This window comes from Mauremys mutica, chromosome 11 (genome assembly GCF_020497125.1).
Source record: "Mauremys mutica isolate MM-2020 ecotype Southern chromosome 11, ASM2049712v1, whole genome shotgun sequence".
In the NCBI taxonomy this organism is placed as follows: Eukaryota; Metazoa; Chordata; order Testudines; family Geoemydidae; genus Mauremys; species Mauremys mutica.
In genome coordinates this window covers 30,045,825-30,066,368 of record NC_059082.1, presented here as the reverse complement: position 1 = coordinate 30,066,368, position 20,544 = coordinate 30,045,825, and the positions used below count along the sequence as shown (strand labels likewise).

At 47.2% G+C, this 20,544-nt stretch overlaps 1 protein-coding gene across 7 annotated transcripts in view; it reads left to right on the top strand.

Annotated features, from left to right (window-relative positions):
- Positions 1–20,544, top strand: part of APBA2 (amyloid beta precursor protein binding family A member 2) — a 228,795-nt gene that overhangs the window by 49,612 nt on the left and 158,639 nt on the right. The window contains exon 1 of one of the 7 annotated variants that reach the window (XM_044980040.1): positions 19,325–19,342. The exons of the other annotated variants lie outside the window; for them this stretch is intronic. The gene's annotated coding sequence lies outside the window, so the exon portion shown is untranslated. Of the gene's footprint in view, positions 1–19,324; positions 19,343–20,544 lie in introns of those variants that run through there. 7 annotated transcript variants of the gene reach the window in all.

Here is a 20,544-nt window from a genome sequence, read left to right as displayed (position 1 = left end):
CATGATTCTTTCCTTCCCCTCTTTCCATTTTTCATAACCAGCTCCATATTTTTTGCTCTCTTAAGTTGTTGTAATTTTATGTGTGGAATTAGGACCACACATTATCACACCTCTAGTGGGTCCACCAAAGGTCCTCTCCCAAAGCCCAAATGCAAATCCAAGAGCACAACCACAGAAATGCACACCTGTCCAGCTACCTATAAAAATAAATCTTTAGAAACTGACTCCCACACCTATATGCAGATATACATGTACCGTATATTTATGTGTACACATCTAGCATGCACTAACACACATACTTCCACATTATTACAATTGTTGTTTAGTGTGTAGAGATCCCAACTAAGATCAGGGCTCCAGGGTGGTAGGTGCTGGACATACACATAAAAAGAAAGAGTCTGCAACAAAGAGTTTATAATGTAGCTAGACAAAGGTGGGGAGAAATGTATGATATATTGTTTCTTCTTCGAGTGATTGCTCCAATGCATTCCAGTTAGGTGTGCGCGCCGCGCGTGCACGGCTTCTCCGGAACTTTTTTCCCTAGCAACTCCGGCGGGCCGGCTAGCGCCCCCTGGAGTGGCGCCGCTATGGCGCTAAATATATACCCCAGCCGGCCCGTCCGCTCCTCAGTTCCTTCTTACCGCCCGTGACGGCCGGTCGGAACTGTGGAGTGCTCGTTGGCCTCCACTGCCCTAGCTCTCCTATCTTGTATATATATAGTTAGTTGTTTAGTTAGTGATTAGAGTTATTATAGTTGTTATAGTGTAGTTGTTCTAGCTTTTAGTAAACGGTTAAGGGGGGTTTCCCCCCCTTTTCCCTTCCCGGTGCGGGCTCATGCCCAGGGCACCGGGCTTCAAGCCCTGCGCTGTGTGCCAAAGGCCGATGCCAATTGGCGATCCACACGACGCTTGCCTCCGTTGCCTCGGAGAAGGACATCACACCGACAAGTGCGTTATCTGTTCTGCTTTTAAGCCGCGGACACGCAAAGAACGGGACTACAGGCTTAAGCAGATCCTTATGGAGGCGTCGCTCCAACCTTCGGCACCAGCGGCGCCGGCGCCGAGAACCTCTTCGGTGCAGAGCGCACCAGCGGCACCAGCCCGCTCCGGTACCGAGGCCCCGCAGGCTCCGCCTCCGGCGCCGAAGACCCGGCACCGCTCACTTTCGCCGACGAGAAAGCGCAAGCTCGCTAAAGCAGTAGCTAAGTCCCGCGCTGCAGACTCAGCTAAAGTGCTCGTGCCGCCTGCGCCCACAGTGGTGACTGTGCGCAGGGCAGACACCGTGCCGTTGACTCTGCAAGAGCCGTCGAGTCCGGCACCGCCACGCTCCCCGGCACCGTCCGGTGTTGAGCCAAGGCTGCCGACGACGCCGGAGACGTACTCCTCCGCGCGTGAGCTGATACAGCTCGTAGAGGCACCGAGCCTCCGGCCCCCGGCGCCGCCGGTGCGGGCTGTCCCGTCGGCAGGAAAACCGGCGATGATGGTCCGACCGCCATCCACGGACCGCCGGCACGGTCGACGCTCTCGGTCCCGCTCAGGCTCCAGGAACCGACGCCGGTCACCGTCTAGCCGCTCAAGATCTCGGCACCGCTCTCCGTCGCGGTACCGATCGCCATCTCGCCGCCGGTCGCAGTCCCGGTACCGATCGTCATCTCGGTACCGGTCGCACTCCCGGCACCGGTCCAGGTCTCGATCGCCGTCGCGTCGACACCGCCGGAGGTCCCCGTCTCGGCACCGTTCCCGGCACCGGAACTCCCGCAGCCGCTCCCGGCACCGCAGGTCCGGCTCCCGGTCGAGCTCCCGGCACCGGTCGAGCTCCCGGCACCGCGGGGACCGATGGTCGCGGTCACCCTCTCGGTACCGGACGGACGGACATCGGGCCTCCATACCGCCTGGTGATATCCCACGGGCCTCGATTTCGGGCTCCGCCCCGCCCTGGCCGTCTCGCCCGGCATCTGTCGCCTCTGGCGCGGACGGCACCGGCTCATTGCCACCAACCCCACGCGACCACCCTCAAGGGGCTCAGCAGTGGGGCTTCTGGGTGCCCTGGGGTCACCATGAAGCGCAAGTCATTCCGCTTCCCCCAAGAGACGTTGCCGCGGAGCGCAGAGTTCCCGAAGCGACGATCAGTCGCCCCCCGGAGTCACCTCTCCGCGAGCCCTCGAGGCCGCAGGACCGCCAGTCCCCGGTCCAGCCTGCCCCAGCCGAGGCGCCTCTAACGGCCCCTCCCATGGAAACTATCGGACAGGCTATGTCCTCGTCATCGTCCCCGGACGAAGCGGTGGCTGGGACTTCTGCCAAAGACCCGCCCCCCATAGACCTTAAGGCCCACCAGGAGTTACTCCGTCGGGTCGCGACGTCCATGGGCCTCCCGGTGGCAGAGGTCCAAGAGGATGAGGACCCCATTACTAATGTGGTCGGCTCGGACACTCCTGTGCGCGTGGCGTTACCTTTTGTTAAGACTATACAGAAGAACGCTGCCACGCTCTGGCAAACGCCCGCGTCCATCCCTCCCACGGCTCGAGGGGTAGAACGGAAGTACTCAGCCCCCCCCACGGGCTATGAGTACTTATACTCGCACCCAACCCCGGACTCGCTTGTTGTGCAGTCTGTGAACGGCCGAGAACGGAATGGCCAACCGGCCCCGGCGCCCAAATCTAAGGACGCTCGGAGGATGGACCTGCTAGGCCGTAAGGTCTATTCCGCGGGCGGCCTGCAGATGCGAATAGCCAACCAAATGGTCCTTCTAGCCAGGTATGTGTTTGACATCATGGCATCCCTGGCAAAATTCACCGAACTCCTGCCGACGACTGCCCGCCAAGAGTTCTCGGCAATGCTCGAGGAAGGGAAGAAGTCCTCCCGTTCATCCATTACGGCTGCCCTCGACGCGGCGGACTCGGGAGCGCGGACAATAGCAACAGGGGTGGCGATGCGGCGCATCTCATGGCTGCAATCCTCCACATTACCACAGGAGGTGCAGTACACGCTGCAGGACCTGCCGTTCGACACGAAAGGGCTGTTTTCCGAACAGACCGATTCGCGGATACAGACCTTAAAGGATGGGCGTATTGCCATTCGAACCCTTGGCATGCACACGCCGGCTCCACAACGCAGGTCTTTCCGGCAGCAGCCCCCTCGGTCCTTCCAGCAGCAGCGTTATCGGCCGTATACGCCCAGACGTCCTGGCCAGAATCACAGACGGCCTTCGGGTAACCGTCGGAACCAGTCCCAGGCCTCTTCCAAGGGCCCTCAAGGGTCCAAGCAGGCCTTTTGATGGGACGCCCGAGGACGGCCCATCACTCTCCCCCTCGGATCCCCCCCGTTTGTTCTCCAACCGCCTCTCCTATTTTCGTTCGGCGTGGTCCCGAATAACATCGGACAGCTGGGTTCTTCAGACAGTCCAGTCGGGATACCGTCTACAATTTGTTACGCCCCCTCCTTCCCACCCACCCTCCCTGTCCCTCTTCAGGGACCCCTCTCACGAGCAAGTCCTCTTACAAGAGGTTCAGACTCTACTGAGCGTGGGTGCCATAGAGGCAGTGCCTCCAGACAGGCGGGGCAGGGGATTCTATTCCCGTTATTTTCTCATCCCCAAGGCGAAGGGAGGGCTACGTCCTATCCTGGACCTTCGAGAGCTGAACAAATACCTGCTCAAGCCCAAGTTTCGCATGGTCACCCTGGGGACCATCATTCCCTCTCTGGATCCGGGAGACTGGTTTGCCGCCCTCGACATGAAGGACGCTTACTTCCATGTCGCAATTTATCCCCCTCACCGGCGTTACCTTCGCTTTCTCGTCAACAACGACCACTACCAGTTCGCCGTGTTACCTTTCGGACTTGCCACGGCACCGCGGGTATTTACAAAGTGCATGGCAGTGGTAGCGGCGGCCCTCCGTCGTCGTCAGATGCATGTCTACCCCTATCTGGACGACTGGCTGATTCGTGGGCAGTCACAAGGGCTGGTGCAGCGCCAGGTAGCGGAAATCCTGTCCCTCTTTCAACACCTCGGGCTGCTTGTCAACGCCGAGAAGTCTACCTTGCTTCCGGCACAGCGGGTGGAGTTCATTGGAGCGGTTCTCGACTCCTCTACGGGCCGCGCCTGCCTGCCGCGGTCTCGACACCTGACAATGGTCTCCCTTATCCGGGAGCTCGTCAACTTTCCGACCACGACGGTGCGGTCGTGCCTCCGCCTCCTGGGTCACAGGGCATCGTGTACTTATGTCACCGCATACGCGCGGCTCCACCTCCGTCCGTTCCAGTCGTGGCTGGCGTCGGTGTACCGCCCGCATCGCGACCACATCGACATGGTGGTCACGGTCACCAAACCGACCCTCGAGTCCCTTCGTTGGTGGCTCGACCCGGAGATCGTCTGCGCCGGAGTGCCGTTCCACCTGCCTCGTCCGTCCGCGACACTGACCACGGACGCCTCGGCACTCGGTTGGGGGGCTCACCTGGGTGGCCTTCACACTCAAGGCCGCTGGTCGCCCCAGGAGCTCGCTCTCCACATCAATGTCCGCGAGCTCCGAGCGATCCGCCTTGCATGTCACACCTTTCGGACCAACCTGCAAGGCCGCTGTGTGACAGTGCTCACGGACAACACAGCGGCAATGTTCTACGTGAACAAGCAGGGCGGAGCCCGCTCGTCCCCCCTCTGCAAGGAGGCGATCCTCCTGTGGGACTTCTGCGTGGCCCACTCCATTCACCTGGAAGCGTCCTTTCTTCCGGGAGTGCAAAACACGCTGGCCGACCGCCTCAGCAGGTCGTTTCTCTCCCACGAGTGGTCCCTCCGTCCCGACGTTGCATACACGATTTTCCAGAGGTGGGGGTTTCCCCAGGTCGATCTCTTCGCCTCCAGGGCGAACAGGAAGTGTCTCCAGTTCTGCTCGTTCCGGGGGCACTCGCCGAGCTCCCTGTCAGACGCTTTCCTCTATCCGTGGCAGACTCACCTCCTCTATGCCTTCCCTCCGTTTCCACTCGTGCACAGAGTGCTCCAGAAGCTTCGGAGGGATCGAGCCACCATGATACTCGTGGCTCCAGCCTGGCCGCGGCAACATTGGTACACCCTGCTGCTCGAGCTCTCCGTTCGGAAGCCCATCGCCCTCCCATTGTGGCCGGACCTCCTCACGCAGGACTTCGGCAGACTCCGCCATCCGAACCTGCAGTCCCTCCATCTTACAGCTTGGTACCTGCGTGGTTGACCGACGCAGAGAGGCACTGTTCGGCGGCAGTACAGCAAGTCCTGCTAGAGAGCAGAAAGCCTTCCACCCGCACCACCTACATGGCGAAATGGAAGAGGTTCGCGCTCTGGTGTGACCAGCAGGGGCTCAACCCTTTCGTGGTACCTGTCACTACCATCCTAGACTACCTATGGTACCTCAAGGAGCAGGGTCTGGCGGTTTCCTCCTTGAGAGTCCACCTCGCCTCGGTGTCCGCCTTTCTTTCGTCGGTGGAGGGTCGAACCATCTTTTCCGATCCGTTGGTCTCCCGCTTCCTGAAGGGCCTCGACCGCTTATACCCGCCAGTGCGCCGCCCGGCACCGACCTGGGACTTGAACCTCGTCCTGGCCAGACTCATGTGTCCACCATTCGAGCCTATGGCCACGTGTTCTCTCCTCTACCTCTCCTATAAGACGGCCTTCCTGGTTGCCATAACATCGGCACGGAGAGTCTCGGAGCTCCGAGCGTTGACGGTGGGCCCCCCCTACACCGTCTTTCACGCGGATAAGGTGCAGCTTCGTCCTCACCCGGCCTTCCTACCAAAGGTGGTCTCGGCCTTCCACCTTAATCAGGACATCTTTCTCCCGGTCTTCTGCCCGAAGCCCCATGCTTCGCCCCGGGAGCAACAGCTCCACACCCTCGACGTCCGTCGGGCGCTGGCGTTCTACATCGACCGGACAAGGTCCTTTCGGCGTTCCACCCAGCTCTTCATCGCAATCGCTGATCGCATGAAAGGCGAGCCGGTCTCTACCCAGCGCATTTCCTCCTGGGTGACTCAATGCATCAGGTCATGCTATGAGCTGGCTCACGTGACACCATGCCGACTCACCCGCTCATTCTACGAGAGCGCACGCATCGTCCGCCGCCTTCCTGAGCCATGTCCCCATCCAGGACATCTGCAGAGCGGCTACCTGGTCTTCGGTCCACACCTTCGCCTCCCATTACGCGTTGGTACAGCAGTCTAGAGACGACGCAGCCTTCGGCTCTGCGGTATTGCACTCCGCCACGTCTCACTCCGACCCCACCGCCTAAGGTAAGGCTTGGGAATCACCTAACTGGAATGCATTGGAGCAATCACTCGAAGAAGAAAAGACGGTTACTCACCTGTAGTAACTGGTGTTCTTCGAGATGTGTTGCTCCAATCCATTCCAGACCCGCCCTCCTTCCCCACTGTCGGAGTAGCCGGCAAGAAGGAACTGAGGAGCGGACGGGCCGGCTGGGGTATATATTTAGCGCCATAGCGGCGCCACTCCAGGGGGCGCCAGCCGGCCCGCCGGAGTTGCTAGGGAAAAAAGTTCCGGAGAAGCCGTGCACGCGCGGCGCGCACACCTAACTGGAATGGATTGGAGCAACACATCTCGAAGAACACCAGTTACTACAGGTGAGTAACCGTCTTTTCTTCTGCAATTACTAGTCAACAACATTCACTTTTAAAGAAATAATACATTTCTTTTAGAGTTCCTTTCTCTTTTAAAAACTTGTTATGAAATGAATACACACATTTCATGTCATCATTTTTTTTGTGTGCAAGCCAGCAAAAGGAATAAAAGTCAAAGAGTTAGGCTGCAAATTTTATTCACACAGGTATACACACATGTGGCAATACACGCAACACCCTACACAAAGACACACAGTCTCTTACATACATACATACAGTGCATGCATGCGCACACTTGCCTACACAGAGACACTTTTTCATATACTTTTCCAGGGGCTGCCTAAAATACCCAGCTGGGAAGGGAGGAGGGTGGGCTGGAGGGGAAAAGATGGGGGTGGGGGAGAGAGGATGGGGAGGGAACGAAGCCAAGGATGAGAGCAGGGGTGTGGGGGGGGTTATGTGGGGTGGATGAGGGATGCAGGGGGAGTCAGAAGGCTACAGGCACATGAGGATGTGGGGGGCATGGGTCTGTAGGGACATAATGGGAGTGCAGCAGTGTATGGAGGTGAATGGGGTGCAGGAGTGTGGGGAGTGAGGGATGTGGGGGTGGCAGCTTTGGGAGATGGAGAGGATGGGTGGGAGAGTGCTGTTTGGGGTACAGGGCTGGGATGGGTAGGTGTGGTGGGCAGGATGGGATGGGGGAGGGATGCAGTAATGGGGGTGGGGAGAGTTGGGACAGGGGAGGGATGCAGTGATGGGGGGGATGGGGGTGCAGACCCATTCCCAGCACTCGGAGATGGAGATACACATACCTCCAACTCCTGGGTGTCGGTGATGGGGTGGTAGACCATGGTTCGCAGCAGGGCATGCGCTGCAGCTTGAGCCCAGCCACACGAGGATCACAAGGAGAAGAGGGCCGGGCAGCAGTGGGAGACGCACGTGCCAGGTGACCCCTCAACAGCTGCTTGCTGAGCACTCGCAAGTGGCGATAGTTCCTGCCCTGCCCCAGGCAATGGGAGCTGCGTTTGTGGGCAAGGCAGCATGCGGCCTCCCCCAGCAGCTCCTAAGGTTAGGAGCTGGACATGCTGGCTGCTTCCAGACCCGGGAGCCTGCCAGCAACGCTGCAAACCAGACATTCAAGGATTCCTTTTTGACTGGGTGTTCTGGTCCAAAACTGGACACCTGGTCACCCTACTGCGCAGCAGATTTGTGGTTGCAAGATTCTCAGCAATGTGGTTTAGTTGTGACTATTAGTTGACCATGTGGAATACTTTGGAAATTACAAGACTATTGTGGGGAGAGGAAGCTACTGTGAAGCTTTGAGTGGAGTCCCATGTCATAAGTGGTCTTCCACAAACTGTTACTTTGGCATAGTGTGGTCTCTTCTAGAAAACTAGTTCTCTCCATGGGAAAAATTTCTGGTTAAGTGGTAGCAATTCTGGCCATCATATCCTATAAACAGTGTTTCTAGCACAACCTTAAATTCCAGTCAGCATTTATTGAGCGCAGGTTTTAGACTGCTTCATCATCACTGCTCTTTGATCATATTTATAGCAATACAATCTCTGTCCTAGATAAGAACATAAGAATGGCCATACTGGGTCAGACCAAAGGTCCGTCCAGCCCAGTATCCTGTCTACCGACAGTGACCAATGCCAGGTGTCCCAGATGGAGTGAACCTAACCGGTAATGATCAAGTGATCTCTCTCCTGCCATCCATCTCCACCCTCTGACAAACAGAGGCTAGGGACACCATTCCTTACCCATCCTGGCTAATAGCCATTAATGGACTTAACCTTCATGAATTTATCTAGTTCTCTTTTAAACCCCGTTATAGTCCTAGCCTTCACAACCTCCTCAGGAAGGAGTTCCACAGGTTGACTGTGCACTGTGTGAAGAAGAACTTCCTTTTATTTGTTTTAAACCTGCTGCCCATTAATTTCAATTCTTATATTATGGGAACAAGTAAATAACTTTTCCTTATTCACTTTCTCCATACCAGTCATGATTTTATATGCCTCTATCATATCCCCCCTTAGTCTCCTCTTTTCCAAGCTGAGAAGTCCTAGCCTCTTTAATCTCTCCTCATATGGGACCCGTTCCAAACCCCTAATCATTTTAGTTGCCCTTCTCTGAACCTTTTTTAATGCCAGTATATCTTTTTTGAGATGAGGAGACCACAGCTGTATGCAGTATTCAAGATGTGGGTGTACCATGGATTTATATAAGGGCAATAAGATACTTTCTCTTATTCTCTATCCCAGTGGTTCTCAAACTGGGGCTGCCGCTTGTGTAGGGAAAGCCCCTGGCGGACCAGGCCAGTTTGTTTACCTGCCAGGTCTGCAGATTCGGCAGATCGCAGCTCTCATTGGCTGCAGTTCGCCGCTCCAGGCCAATGGGGCCTGGCTGCGGGAAGCGGTGCAGGACATGGGATTTGCTGGCCACAGCTTCCCGCAGCCCCCATTGGCCTGGAGCGGCGAACCGCGGCCAGTGGGAGCTGCGATCTGCCAAACCTGCGGACCTGGCAGGTAAACAAACTGGCCCGGCCCACCAGGGGCTTTCCCTACGCAAGCGGTGGCCCCAGTTTGAGAACCACTGCTCTATCCCTTTTTGAATGATTCCTAACATCCTGTTTGCTTTTTTGACTGCCGCTGCACACTGCGTGGACGTCTTCAGAGAACTACCCATGATGACTCCAAGATCTCTTTCCTGATTAGTTTTAACTAAATTATCCACCATCATATTGTATGTATAGCTGGGGTTATTTTTTCCAATGTGCATTACTTTACATTTATCCACATTACATTTCATTTGCCATTTTGTTGCCCAATCACTTAGTTTTGTGAGATCTTTTTGAAGTTCTTCACAGTCTGCTTTGGTCTTAACTATCTTGAGCAGTTTAGTATCGTCTGCAAACTTTGCCACCTTATTGCTTACCCCTCTCTCCAGATCATTTATGAATAAGTTGAATAGGATTGTTCCTAGGACTGACCATTGGGGAACACCACTAGTTACCCCTCTCCATTCTGAAAATTTACCATTTATTCCTACCCTTTGTTCCCTGTCTTTTAACCAGTTCTCAATCCATGAAAGGATCTTCCTTCTTATCCCATGACAACTTAATTTATGTACGAGCCTTTGTGAGGGACCTTGTCAAAGGCTTTCTAGAAATCTAAGGGTAGGTTTACACTTACCTTCCCCGTCGACGCAGTGAGTTCGACTTCACGGAGTTCGAACTATCGCGTCTGATCTAGACGCGATAGTTCGAACTCCGGAAGCGCCGCGGTCGACTCCGGTACTCCACCACTGCAAACGGCGGTGGTGGAGTCGACGGGGGAGCCGCGGAGTTTGACCCCACCGCGTCTGGACGTGTGAGTAGGTCGAACTAGGGTACTTCGAATTCAACTACGTTATTCACGTAGCTGAATTTGCGTACCCTAGTTCGACCCCCCTTCTTAGTGTGGACCAGCCCTTAGTACCCTATATCCATTGGATTCCCCTTGTCCACATGTTTGTTGACCCTTCAAAGAACTCTAATAGATTTGTAAGACATGATTTCGCTTTACAGAGACCATGTTGACTTTTGCCCAACAATTTATGTTCTTCTATGTGTCTGACAATTTTATTCTTTACTATTGTTTCAACTAATTTGCCCAGTACTGACGTTAGACTTACAGGTCTGTAATTGCTGAGATCACCTCTAGAGCCCTTTTTAAATATTGGCGTTACATTAGCTATCTTCCAGTCATTGGGTACAGAAGCTGATTTAAAGGACAGGTTACAAACCAGAGTTAATAGTTCCGCAATTTCACATTTGAGTTCTTTCAGAATTGTTGGGTGAATGCCATCTGATAGGACATGAAGTTTCTCCTGAGTTGACTGTTAATGCTGCATTACCCCTTGAGATAATTGCCAATACAAAGAAAAATGCTACTATCCCCATACAGATGGGGAACAAAGGCATGGAGAGATTAAATGGTTTGCCCAAGGTCACACAAGAAGTCTGTGGTGGAGCAGAGAATTGAACTCCAGTCACCTGAGTCCCAGACTAGCACTCTACCCACTTGACCGTCCTTTGCATATTTATCCCAAGAAAATGTTTGTCCTCTGTGAATGTGTCCTGAGGTGAAACTTAAATCTCAGTGTTCTACATAAGATGATATAATTCTCCCATCTATTCAGCCAGCTAAGCGTTTGTGATTTATAGGAGTATTTGGTTATGGTGGGCACAATATAATTAAATGTTCTTATTGTGATCTGTTTTGTTGTGATAAAAGGGTATAATGAACTACAGTATAAAACAGCCATTCCTATAAAACAAATTTTAGTAATGCATGCATGCACACAAACGCCCACATGCTACATTTCCGAGATGTTAGTTGGCACATATGTAAGAGACCTATTTTTTCCAGTGTGAATCATTTAAAGAAGGAAACAGGAACAAACACCCATTTTAATACATTCATGTATGTGAAGCTTTTGAAGGAACTATTGAAAGTTAATTTAAAAAAAACAGATATACTACTGATCTTTCAGTGGTCTGATTGAGGGTATTGAAGGGCAGGGTTTAAGAAAAAATAAGACAACTTAAACAAAAACAGTGGAATTTTTTTCTTAAAATATTTTTTGTTTTCAACAGAATGTTGCCTTCACACCCTGGCTGACCTTCACATTCTTTATTATTATTATTATTTTGCTGCAGTTGCAGTAAACAATGCCTTCCAGCATGTGAGCAGGAACAACTATTTCAAAGCTGAGCCTAATAATAATAATAATAAAAAAATACCCCCCCATTGAAATAATCAACCCAATTTTTATAGGCTAACGAAATTTAGTCAGTGTAATTTATTTTAATTAACATATTATTAAGCTCTCACCCATCTGTTCTGCCCCTAATTACGAATGCCAACAGAACATATTTCACAGTTACATCAGTAAAAAGATATTATTAAAGTACTTACATGTTTCTTCTACACTGAAGCGTCTGCAGTGTTCTCATGCTGCCTACGCAATTCAGAGAGCAAGCTGCTCACAACTGAAATTGAAGTTCTTGATATTATGCATTTTTTCCAATAATAAACAGCATTTCAGTGGAAAAGAATTCCATTTTATTACAATACATGTTTTTAAAGAAAAATAAACTGCAGATTTTAAAGCCTTTTGTTTTAATAGTACTGTTTTAGTTACATTTCTATAACTTGGAAGGAAATTATTTTGTTCATCTTTTAAAGATTTCTCATAGTTAAACAGTATTTTAAAACAGGTTACTCTTTTTGGAAAAAGCATTAATATTCCATTTTGAATAATTTTACATCCCTTTAGGTAAAATATCGGATTTTTGTTTACTGTGTGTGTAGGGGGAAAAGCTTCAATATGTATTTAAAATGTACAGTTTTAGGCTCTGATCCTGAAAACACTTATATGTGTATTGGGGTCTCATAGATACATTTAGAGTTGAGATTTGGATATTTATATTAAATTTCAAGATCTTAGGGAAAAATTTAAAAAATAAGTGGAGCAAGTCTTGAGTGTGTGTGTGTGCAAGATACTCTTAAGTGTATCCCTGAACCAAGGCCCTAATAATGGAAGTACTCCTTTAAGAACATGAGTAGCTTGAGATAGTGTGGTCAAACTGGGTAGGACGCTGGACTGAGAAAGAGACCTGGGTTCTATTCTTGGGTCTAACACTGGGGCAAGAGAGGAGAAATAGAGGTACAAAAAGGTGTGAAGTGACATGCCCAAACTCTCACAAACTTTGGGGACCTCTGAATCCCCTCTCTCGTCTGTTTAGATCATAAATCTTTTACTATGTGTTTATACAGCCTCATGCACAACAGGACTTCAAGGCACTACCAAAATACCAATAATAAATAATGGTGTCTAAGTACGCATAATAGGAGTTGTTACATCAGATCAGTTGTATAGGCCACCAGGTCCTGTAACTGATCTCTGGCAGTGGCCAATATCTCATGTTTCAGAACAAGGGTATTCAAACTCTACTTAAGTGAAGGCTACCTCATGACAACCTCCTAGGAGTATCAGTGGATCTGCTTAGTTTGCTGACAAAAGAGAGTGCTTTGTAATAGCTGTTACGTTTAACATCGAGATGAATGGGGCCAAATTCATCCAGGTAAAGTGATTTCAGTGGAAGTCCACTTAATGAAGTTATGCCAGTTTGGAATTTTATCCTTTAGGTCTATAGAATATTTGGTCAAGTGAGAACATTGTATGCTGGGACTGTACTCTATTAGGCTACTCTGTTCCTAGATACTATGCTGATAAACACTGAGTAAATACCTAAGGTAAAGACAAGAGTTGGATGTGTACCATATTGTACGACGCCACAAACCACGTTTGGCCACTCATCTGTCAGAGAAGGAACTGAAGAATGACAATAGAAAGAAACAATTCAGGGCATTGAATTCTCAGGAAAAAGAATTTGAACTTCTTTTTTTCTTCTAATACAATATTTATCTTTGAGATCATAGAATCGTAAGACTGGAAGGGACCTTGAGAGGTCATCTAGTATAGTCCCCTGCACTGATGGTAGGACTAAATATTATATAGACCATCCTTAACAGGTGTTTGTCTAACTTGCTCTTAAAAATCTCCAATGACAGAGATTCCAAAACCTCCAGAGGCAATTTATTCCAGTGCTTAACTACCGTGACAGTTGGACAGTTTTTCCTAATGTCCAACCTAAACCCCCTTGCTGCAATTTAAGCCCATTGCTTTATTTTTATTTAAAAACAAAATTGTGGGGTATTGAGTTTTATTTGAAGGTAGTAGAACCTGACTTTATAGACAATGGCACGTCAACATCATAGTGTTGTGGAACCAACACTGTAGTTAGGGTTGAGAATGATCTTTTATTCTAAGCCTTTATTTTTCAGGCACTAAAACACTTTTTGTGTGTGGAAAATTAGCCTTCTGGCTAAAAAATGTTGTGCTTCTTTTTTTAGCCAAAAAGCCAATTTCTTTGGCAAGGTAGAAGAAAATCCTTTCAGCTATTTGTAATTTTGGTTTTTTGGTTATCTGAGCATGGAAAAAAAGTTTTAAAGTCCTTTTTAAAAAACCGCTCAGTCCGATTGTTGGATCAGCGTAAAAAATTACAAATAAATATAAATAAAATCTATTTTGCTTCTAAAGCCACTGACTAGTAATTACAACATACATTTGAATAGAAAAAAATTAGAGGCCCGTATGATTGCATTCTGTTTTGCCTATTGGGAAAGATTAGATGTAGGTACAGGCAGTTTTGTAGAGAAAGTGTGTGTGTGTGTGAGAGAGAGAGAGAGACGTTGAAGGAATGGGGTTCTAAGTTTTAAAATATGGTTCCAAAAATACCCATATCAATATGAGTCCGTCTGCCATTAAAAATGAAAATTTAGAAGAGGACATCACACTCCTATACGAGTGTGGGAGGAAGGGTCTTGTGTCCCATTCTATGTATATTGGGCATTGGTGGGGGCTGGTGGGTAGCCAGACCCCAATAGCAACTGAAATATAAAAGCTTTATTTTCTGGGAAAAGCATATTTAGGTCCATTCAGACCCAAGTACAAATATGAAGCACAGTTCTTACTAATACAGCAGAAGACTTTGAGTCTCTCTCTAATTTTCTTTTCTTCTCTTCTCTATACAATCTTGGAGGGTGGCCAAAAAGAAGTTGGCTAGAGATATTCTTTTGTTCATACTGATACCCTCTCAGAACATTTCATGTAATATCCCCTTCTGCTTAAGCTCCATTTTCTTCCAATGACTCTGATAAGTAAAGTATGTTGTCACTGTGCTATATTAGCAGGTCAGTTTCCCAGTCTTGCAATTTTAAACTGACTGTTGGTCCAACATAACCAGACTTATATTGTATGCTTCTGTTCTCTCTGTCTCAGTTCATAATGATGTAGGTGGATAAATACACCTTGTTAGCAAAGGTGAGAATTAAATGAGTCATTAGGAGGGAGATCTTATTTATACTTTGTATACCTTGATAACTAGTAGGGCCTGATTCTTACCTGGTATAAATTGATGCACCTCCACAGAAGTCAGTGGAGCTGTATTGATTTACACCAGCTGAGGTTACTGGACCATTTTGTTCAGGCAAGAATTTTTCTGACATAAGTAGATATGGAAATACTATGTTTTTGCTACACTTTAGGTTATGCAAGACAGCCTGTTATTAACAGCATACCTGCAGGCATTTTAAGCCTGCATTCAAGCCTGCATTGCTAGTCTTTATGTGAGGCACCTTCAGCATTGATTATAGGATATGTTGTCAGCATTGCTGTGTCGACAAGAAAGATTTCTTTTGTTGTTGGAGGTGCGGAGTAAGAGGTAGGAAGGCATCTGGTAGGTGCTTAGCACCATTTGTGACTAGAAAGTGAAAGGAAATAATGGTGGCAGCCTATGATCCTAGATGGATTTTTTTTCCCCTTGTAGCTTTTTGTAACGAGTGTATTTTCAGTGAGATAACACTTTATTTAAAGATCTTAATAAATAGAATCGTGAAGAAAAGAACAGCTTTTAACTTGTTCCAAAATGATTTTCATTTAACAAGAACTTCTTGATTGTTCGAATGCATTTCTCTGTAGTTTGCATGAATCTTGTAGCTGGTAGCAAATAAGCTAGAAGAAAAGCATTTCCGATTTATGCTTCAGCCTCAAGAGGTTTTCAATTTTAAAAGTCACTTTAACCCAAATCAGATAAAATTTTACGTGAAACATCTTAAAAATTGATAATTTTTCTGAGCCTAAAAGAGGACTATTTATTTAATATTGGTTGAATGTTAAGCACAAAAGGCCCCGTCTACATGTATTTCTTTAGTCTTCATAGAAACATGCATTAAACTGTTCCTGAGAACTATTTATTGCCTATAAATAAATCTATAAGAACAGTCTCCCTGTTGTAAGTTCAGCTCCACCTGTTTCCACCCCTGTCCTTCCCTGACTCTTTCTGCCCCTCCCCTGAGTGTACCCTGTCCCTGCTCCTCCCCCCCTCCCAGCGCCTCCTGCACGCCGCTGAACAGCTGTTCCCCAGCATGCAGGAGGCACTGGGAGGAAGGGGAGGAGTTGATCAGTAAGGCCAGCAGACCCCCTGAAGTACCCTCATGGACCCCCAAGAGTCCATGGACCCCATTTTGAGAAACGCTGTTCTAGACAGACTTCTAGTAGAAGAAACCTTGTAGATGCAACAATATAACCTTCTGAACTGTACAGAGTTTGGAGATAGAGCTTAAGAATAGAATTTTGCTGCTTGGTTACATTTATGATGAAAATGAGACTTAAAAGTCAAAGCTCCTTTGCTTTGCTCCCCCCCTTTGCGATCCTCCCCAATTTAGAATAAAAAAAAGGTTAAAATAATTATCACTTTATTTACACTGGACAGCCCATTTGTCCATTGCCTTTATTAGCTTAGTAGGAAAAAGAATAAACATACACTAGAGAGACATAATGTCTGCCATTTAGTATTTTCATAGAATTTAGTTTTGACTTATGTAATGTTCACATGACACTCTGTAGGCACAGTAACTACAGTAGAACCTCAGAGTTACGAACCCCTTGGGAATGGAGGTTGTTCGTAACTCTGAAATGTTCGTAACTGTGAACAAAACATTATGGTGGTTCTTTCAAAAATTTACAACAGAACATTGACTTAATACAGCTTTGAAACTTTACTATGCAGAAGAAAAATGCTGCATTTAACCATTTAAAAGCATTTTAATGTAAATGAAATGAGCACAGAAATAGTTTTCTTACCTTGTCAAATCTTTTTTAAACTTTCCCTTTATTTTTTAGTAGTTTACATTTAACGCAGTACTGTACTTGTGTGTTTTTTGGTCTCTGCTGCTGCCTGATTGTGTACTTCCAGTTTCAAATGGGGTTTGGTGTTGAACAGTCAGTTCATAACTCTGGTGTTTGTAACTGTGAGGTTCTACTGTGTAACATTTTTTTAAAATATAATAATCTGGGATATAATGTGTAGTACATAGTTCTCATAAATAGTGGAAGTTTACTTGGTTACAATGGAAATGACCAGGCTAACAGATGTAGTGAATAACTAGCAATTGATAAATCCCTTAAATTAGCAATCAACCTCATTTTGTTTGGTAGCTGTACATGAGTCCTTAATTTCTGATATGCTCATCATAAAACATGTTTTCAGGTACATTCTGTTTCAGAGGACAGTTTGGACTGTCATTCCTTTCAGACTGTAAACATTCTTTATTAGGGCTAAATATTCAAAGAAGGCTTCTACGTTTATGTGGTACTATATGTGCTTGATTTGCATATACTTAATAATTGGTTCACAAAAATGAAGTCACTAGCTGGGTGGAGACCCATTTAAAAATTTGGCCCTAGTAGACACAGCAAAACTATATTGTGGCGAACTTATAAACTGCACTAATAATATGTAATATGTCTTAGAATAAAGGAAATGCTTCTTGCAGTATCAAGGCTTGTCTACAGAATGTGGTAAATTTTAGTGCATTAGAGTGGTGTGATTTTTGTGGAGCGTTCTATTGACCTCATGTAGACTCTGATGGCGTGAGCTAAAAGGATATGTGGTTCACATTTAACTTAAATACCTCTTAGTTCATGCCAGCAGGGTCTACGTGGGGCCTTTTAGAGCACTCTACAAAGCATACCCCTCAAATGCACTTTTCCGTGCCATGTAGACAAGCCCTCATACAGGTACCCCTCATCTCCAAGGAGAGAAAAAGAGATGAAGGAAGAAGGATTGTTACAAACTAGCAACAGTAGAAAACAGAATATGGATCACACAAGATAAAAAAAAATATACAGGCAAATACGTTTAATGTATGACTTTATGAATGAGAGAATAAACATCATCTGTACTGGACTTCGGAAGCTGGATTCTGAAAGGTGGTGATCACTCTGTTGCCAAACCAGCAAAGTGCCTAAGCTTGTCATAAGTTAGACCCATTAAGTTGAGGTGTACTCACATGCTTAAAGTTAAGCATGTGCTGAAATGCTTTGCTGGATAGGGGCCAGAGTTCTCAGCCACTTGCAGGATTGAGACCTAGTTGCTCCGATTGACTCTCCATCCAGCACAAGGTAGACATAATCCTGCAATTCTTCCTCATGTGAGCAGATACTTGTAATTGAAATCAGTGGCAGAACTATTCTCACAAGAAGGGTTTGTGGGTGTTGGTTCTTTATCTGCAGACTTTTGATCCATGCAAGGCCAAGAATCTAGTCTCAGCGGGCTAGCATCCAGGAGGTACATTATAACCAAACAAGGTCCAAATAATTCTATTAGTATACACTTTTAATGAGTAAAGAATCTACTGTACTAAATGTCAGAGAGTGTTCTGTCTCTTGCCTGATTTTATAGCAACAAGACTCAATTAAATTCCTTACCAGTTATCAGTAGTAATGAAGCTTTTTAAATAGTTTATTATGCATATGTTCTGCATAAACTTGAAGAAATGGCTAATGCCTCTACTCTTGATATCTGTGAAATAATTAGATGAAAAAGTTATGAAAGCTGATTTTTTTTAAATCTATTAAGGCTGAGGGAAAATTCAATTTCATTTATTTGTAGATAGCATTCAAATTAAAAGCACTTCTGTTTGCATGTTCACATCAGTAAATTGAATTATTAAGGACTTCCAACTAAATATTAAAACTGAACTAATGCAGAGGTGTAGTACATCACGTAAGATATTGGATTGCTTCATGCTTGAATGGTGTTTATATTCAAAATAATATGGACTCCCCTTTCTAAATGTACACCCCACAAAGTGGCTGAGGAGGCTTCTGCAGTCTAATGGCTGGAGTAGCCTCTATAAATCATAATATGCTTCTTCCACAGTTTGGTGTTGGTGGTAAGAGCTTTGGGAAAGGGAGAGACAGTCTGCTGTGATGCAGTGGTTCTCAACCAGAAGTATGCACACTCCTGGGGGTACTCAGAGGTCTTCCAGGGGGTACATCAACTCATCTAGATATTTGCCTAGTTTTACAACAGACCACATAAAAAGCACTAGTGTTACCAGATCTGCCCGTTACTTTGGGGTATGCTCATTTATTCGGGTTACTCTTCTCTCTGCGTGTGTGTGTGTGTGGGGGGGGGGGGGGTCTGTAATTCTATCAATGTACTGGTTTGTCACTTGTGTTTTCATACGGAGCTCTACTTCTCCCTTATGCAAGTCCCCTCCCAATGGAGCTATCCTGCAGGACCTAGGTTTCCTAGGGCTGGGTTCCTCCAGCCCTGGAACCAGATGAACACACGCACACGCACACACTAACAGAGCAAGTCTGAGCAGACTGGGTCAATCAGCACTTTCAAGCTGACCCCTTATATGTCCCTGGACTCAATGGGCTGGATCAAGCAGCACTTTCAAGCTGCCACCCTTATGTGTCCAAGATTCCGCACGTCACTATCCCCACTCTCACATCACAATTGTACTGGTAGTAACCTACTTGATGAGCAAACCCCACAGTACTTTGGGTGCTGCAGGGATCTTTAGCTTAGGTTAAAAAAACGTTGCAGTAGAGGAAATGGGGGAAGCTAAAAACACAAAAGAGTAAAATTCAGTAAGAGCAAGAGAAGCAACCAGCTTATCCATAAAAGTTATTTATTGAATAATAGTGATAACTACACAAGGAGAGCCTAAGCCAACATAACATACATTATTAAAGGTTACTATGTAAGGTAGAAAGGAAAACAGAGCGAGAGAAAGAAGAGGATCTCACTGCCCCCTGAAGCTTGAATTGGTCGGGGTTCCCAGGTATATGGTGGTAGCTCAGGGTCCTGAGTGCTGGAGACAGGCAAAGCCCCTAGCACTATCAATCAGGAGAAGATGGAGTCCCAGTGGAACTGATGCAGAGTTTTGGGTCTATGCATCAGAACACTTACTTGAACATAGGTAATGGTTTTTGTAGAGAAACAACAATGGTTCAAGGGTAAACTCATGACTCAAGGGTTTTCTTTAGGCTAGACAATAGGAGCTGATCACGCTTGGCTATGGGTGGTGGTTTCTTCCAGGGAGCTCACAGTGCAACTAGGCTGCTTCAGTATTTTGGACATCAGTCAAGGATTCCTTACAATAATTGGTCTGATAACTGCTGAGCTGGGTGTGGGCAGGCATAGGTTCATTAACATCTAGAGCAGAGATTCCCATGATGCAGGGCTTCCCTGCTTTTCTGGTCCCAGAGTTCAGTGTGGTTCTCTGTTCTTCATTCTGTATGCTAATCCCTGTCCCATCTTTCATGCAGATGAGGCTAGGGGCATTGTCTCTGCTCTCCATTCTGTATGCTAATGGAGATGTCTTAATCTTGTCACCCTTGTCAGGAGGGGTCTAGGTGTGTCTCCCAACGCCCTTCACTGCTCTCTGCAAGCCTTTTCTCTGATCCGTCTTGATTCGAGCAGAGACTGGCTGGGGTGGGGGGCAGGTGTGTGTGTGTCCCTCATGAGTCAGACAGGCCAGACACCGTGCCCTGCTTCCCCAAAAACACAGAGCTGACTGGTATCACTAGCAAAGTCAATACAAACTAAAATTTCATGCAACCTATTTATATTGCTCACGCTGAAATGTACATTATTTATATTTATTTTATTTTATAAGTATATGGTAAAATGAGGAAGTAAGCAATTTGTCAGTAATAGTATGCTGGGACACTTGTATTTTTATGTCTGATTTTGTAAGCATGTAGTTTTTAAGTGAGGTGAAACTTGGCGGGTACACAAGACAAATCAGACTCCTGAAAGAGGTGCAGTATTCTGGAAAGCTTGAGAGCCACTGTCGTGATGGATCCACCAGCTTTTCTCCATATTTCAACCTATGATCTTCCCCCTCCTACCTTCTTTCACCTGCCACACAGGTATCCTCTACAGAGCTGGGAGGCCACAGAAGTTAGGCGTACCCACTGAATATTCAGTTGAACAACTGGATGGGACCATAGTTAGCAAAATGGAACAAATGGGTTTTCC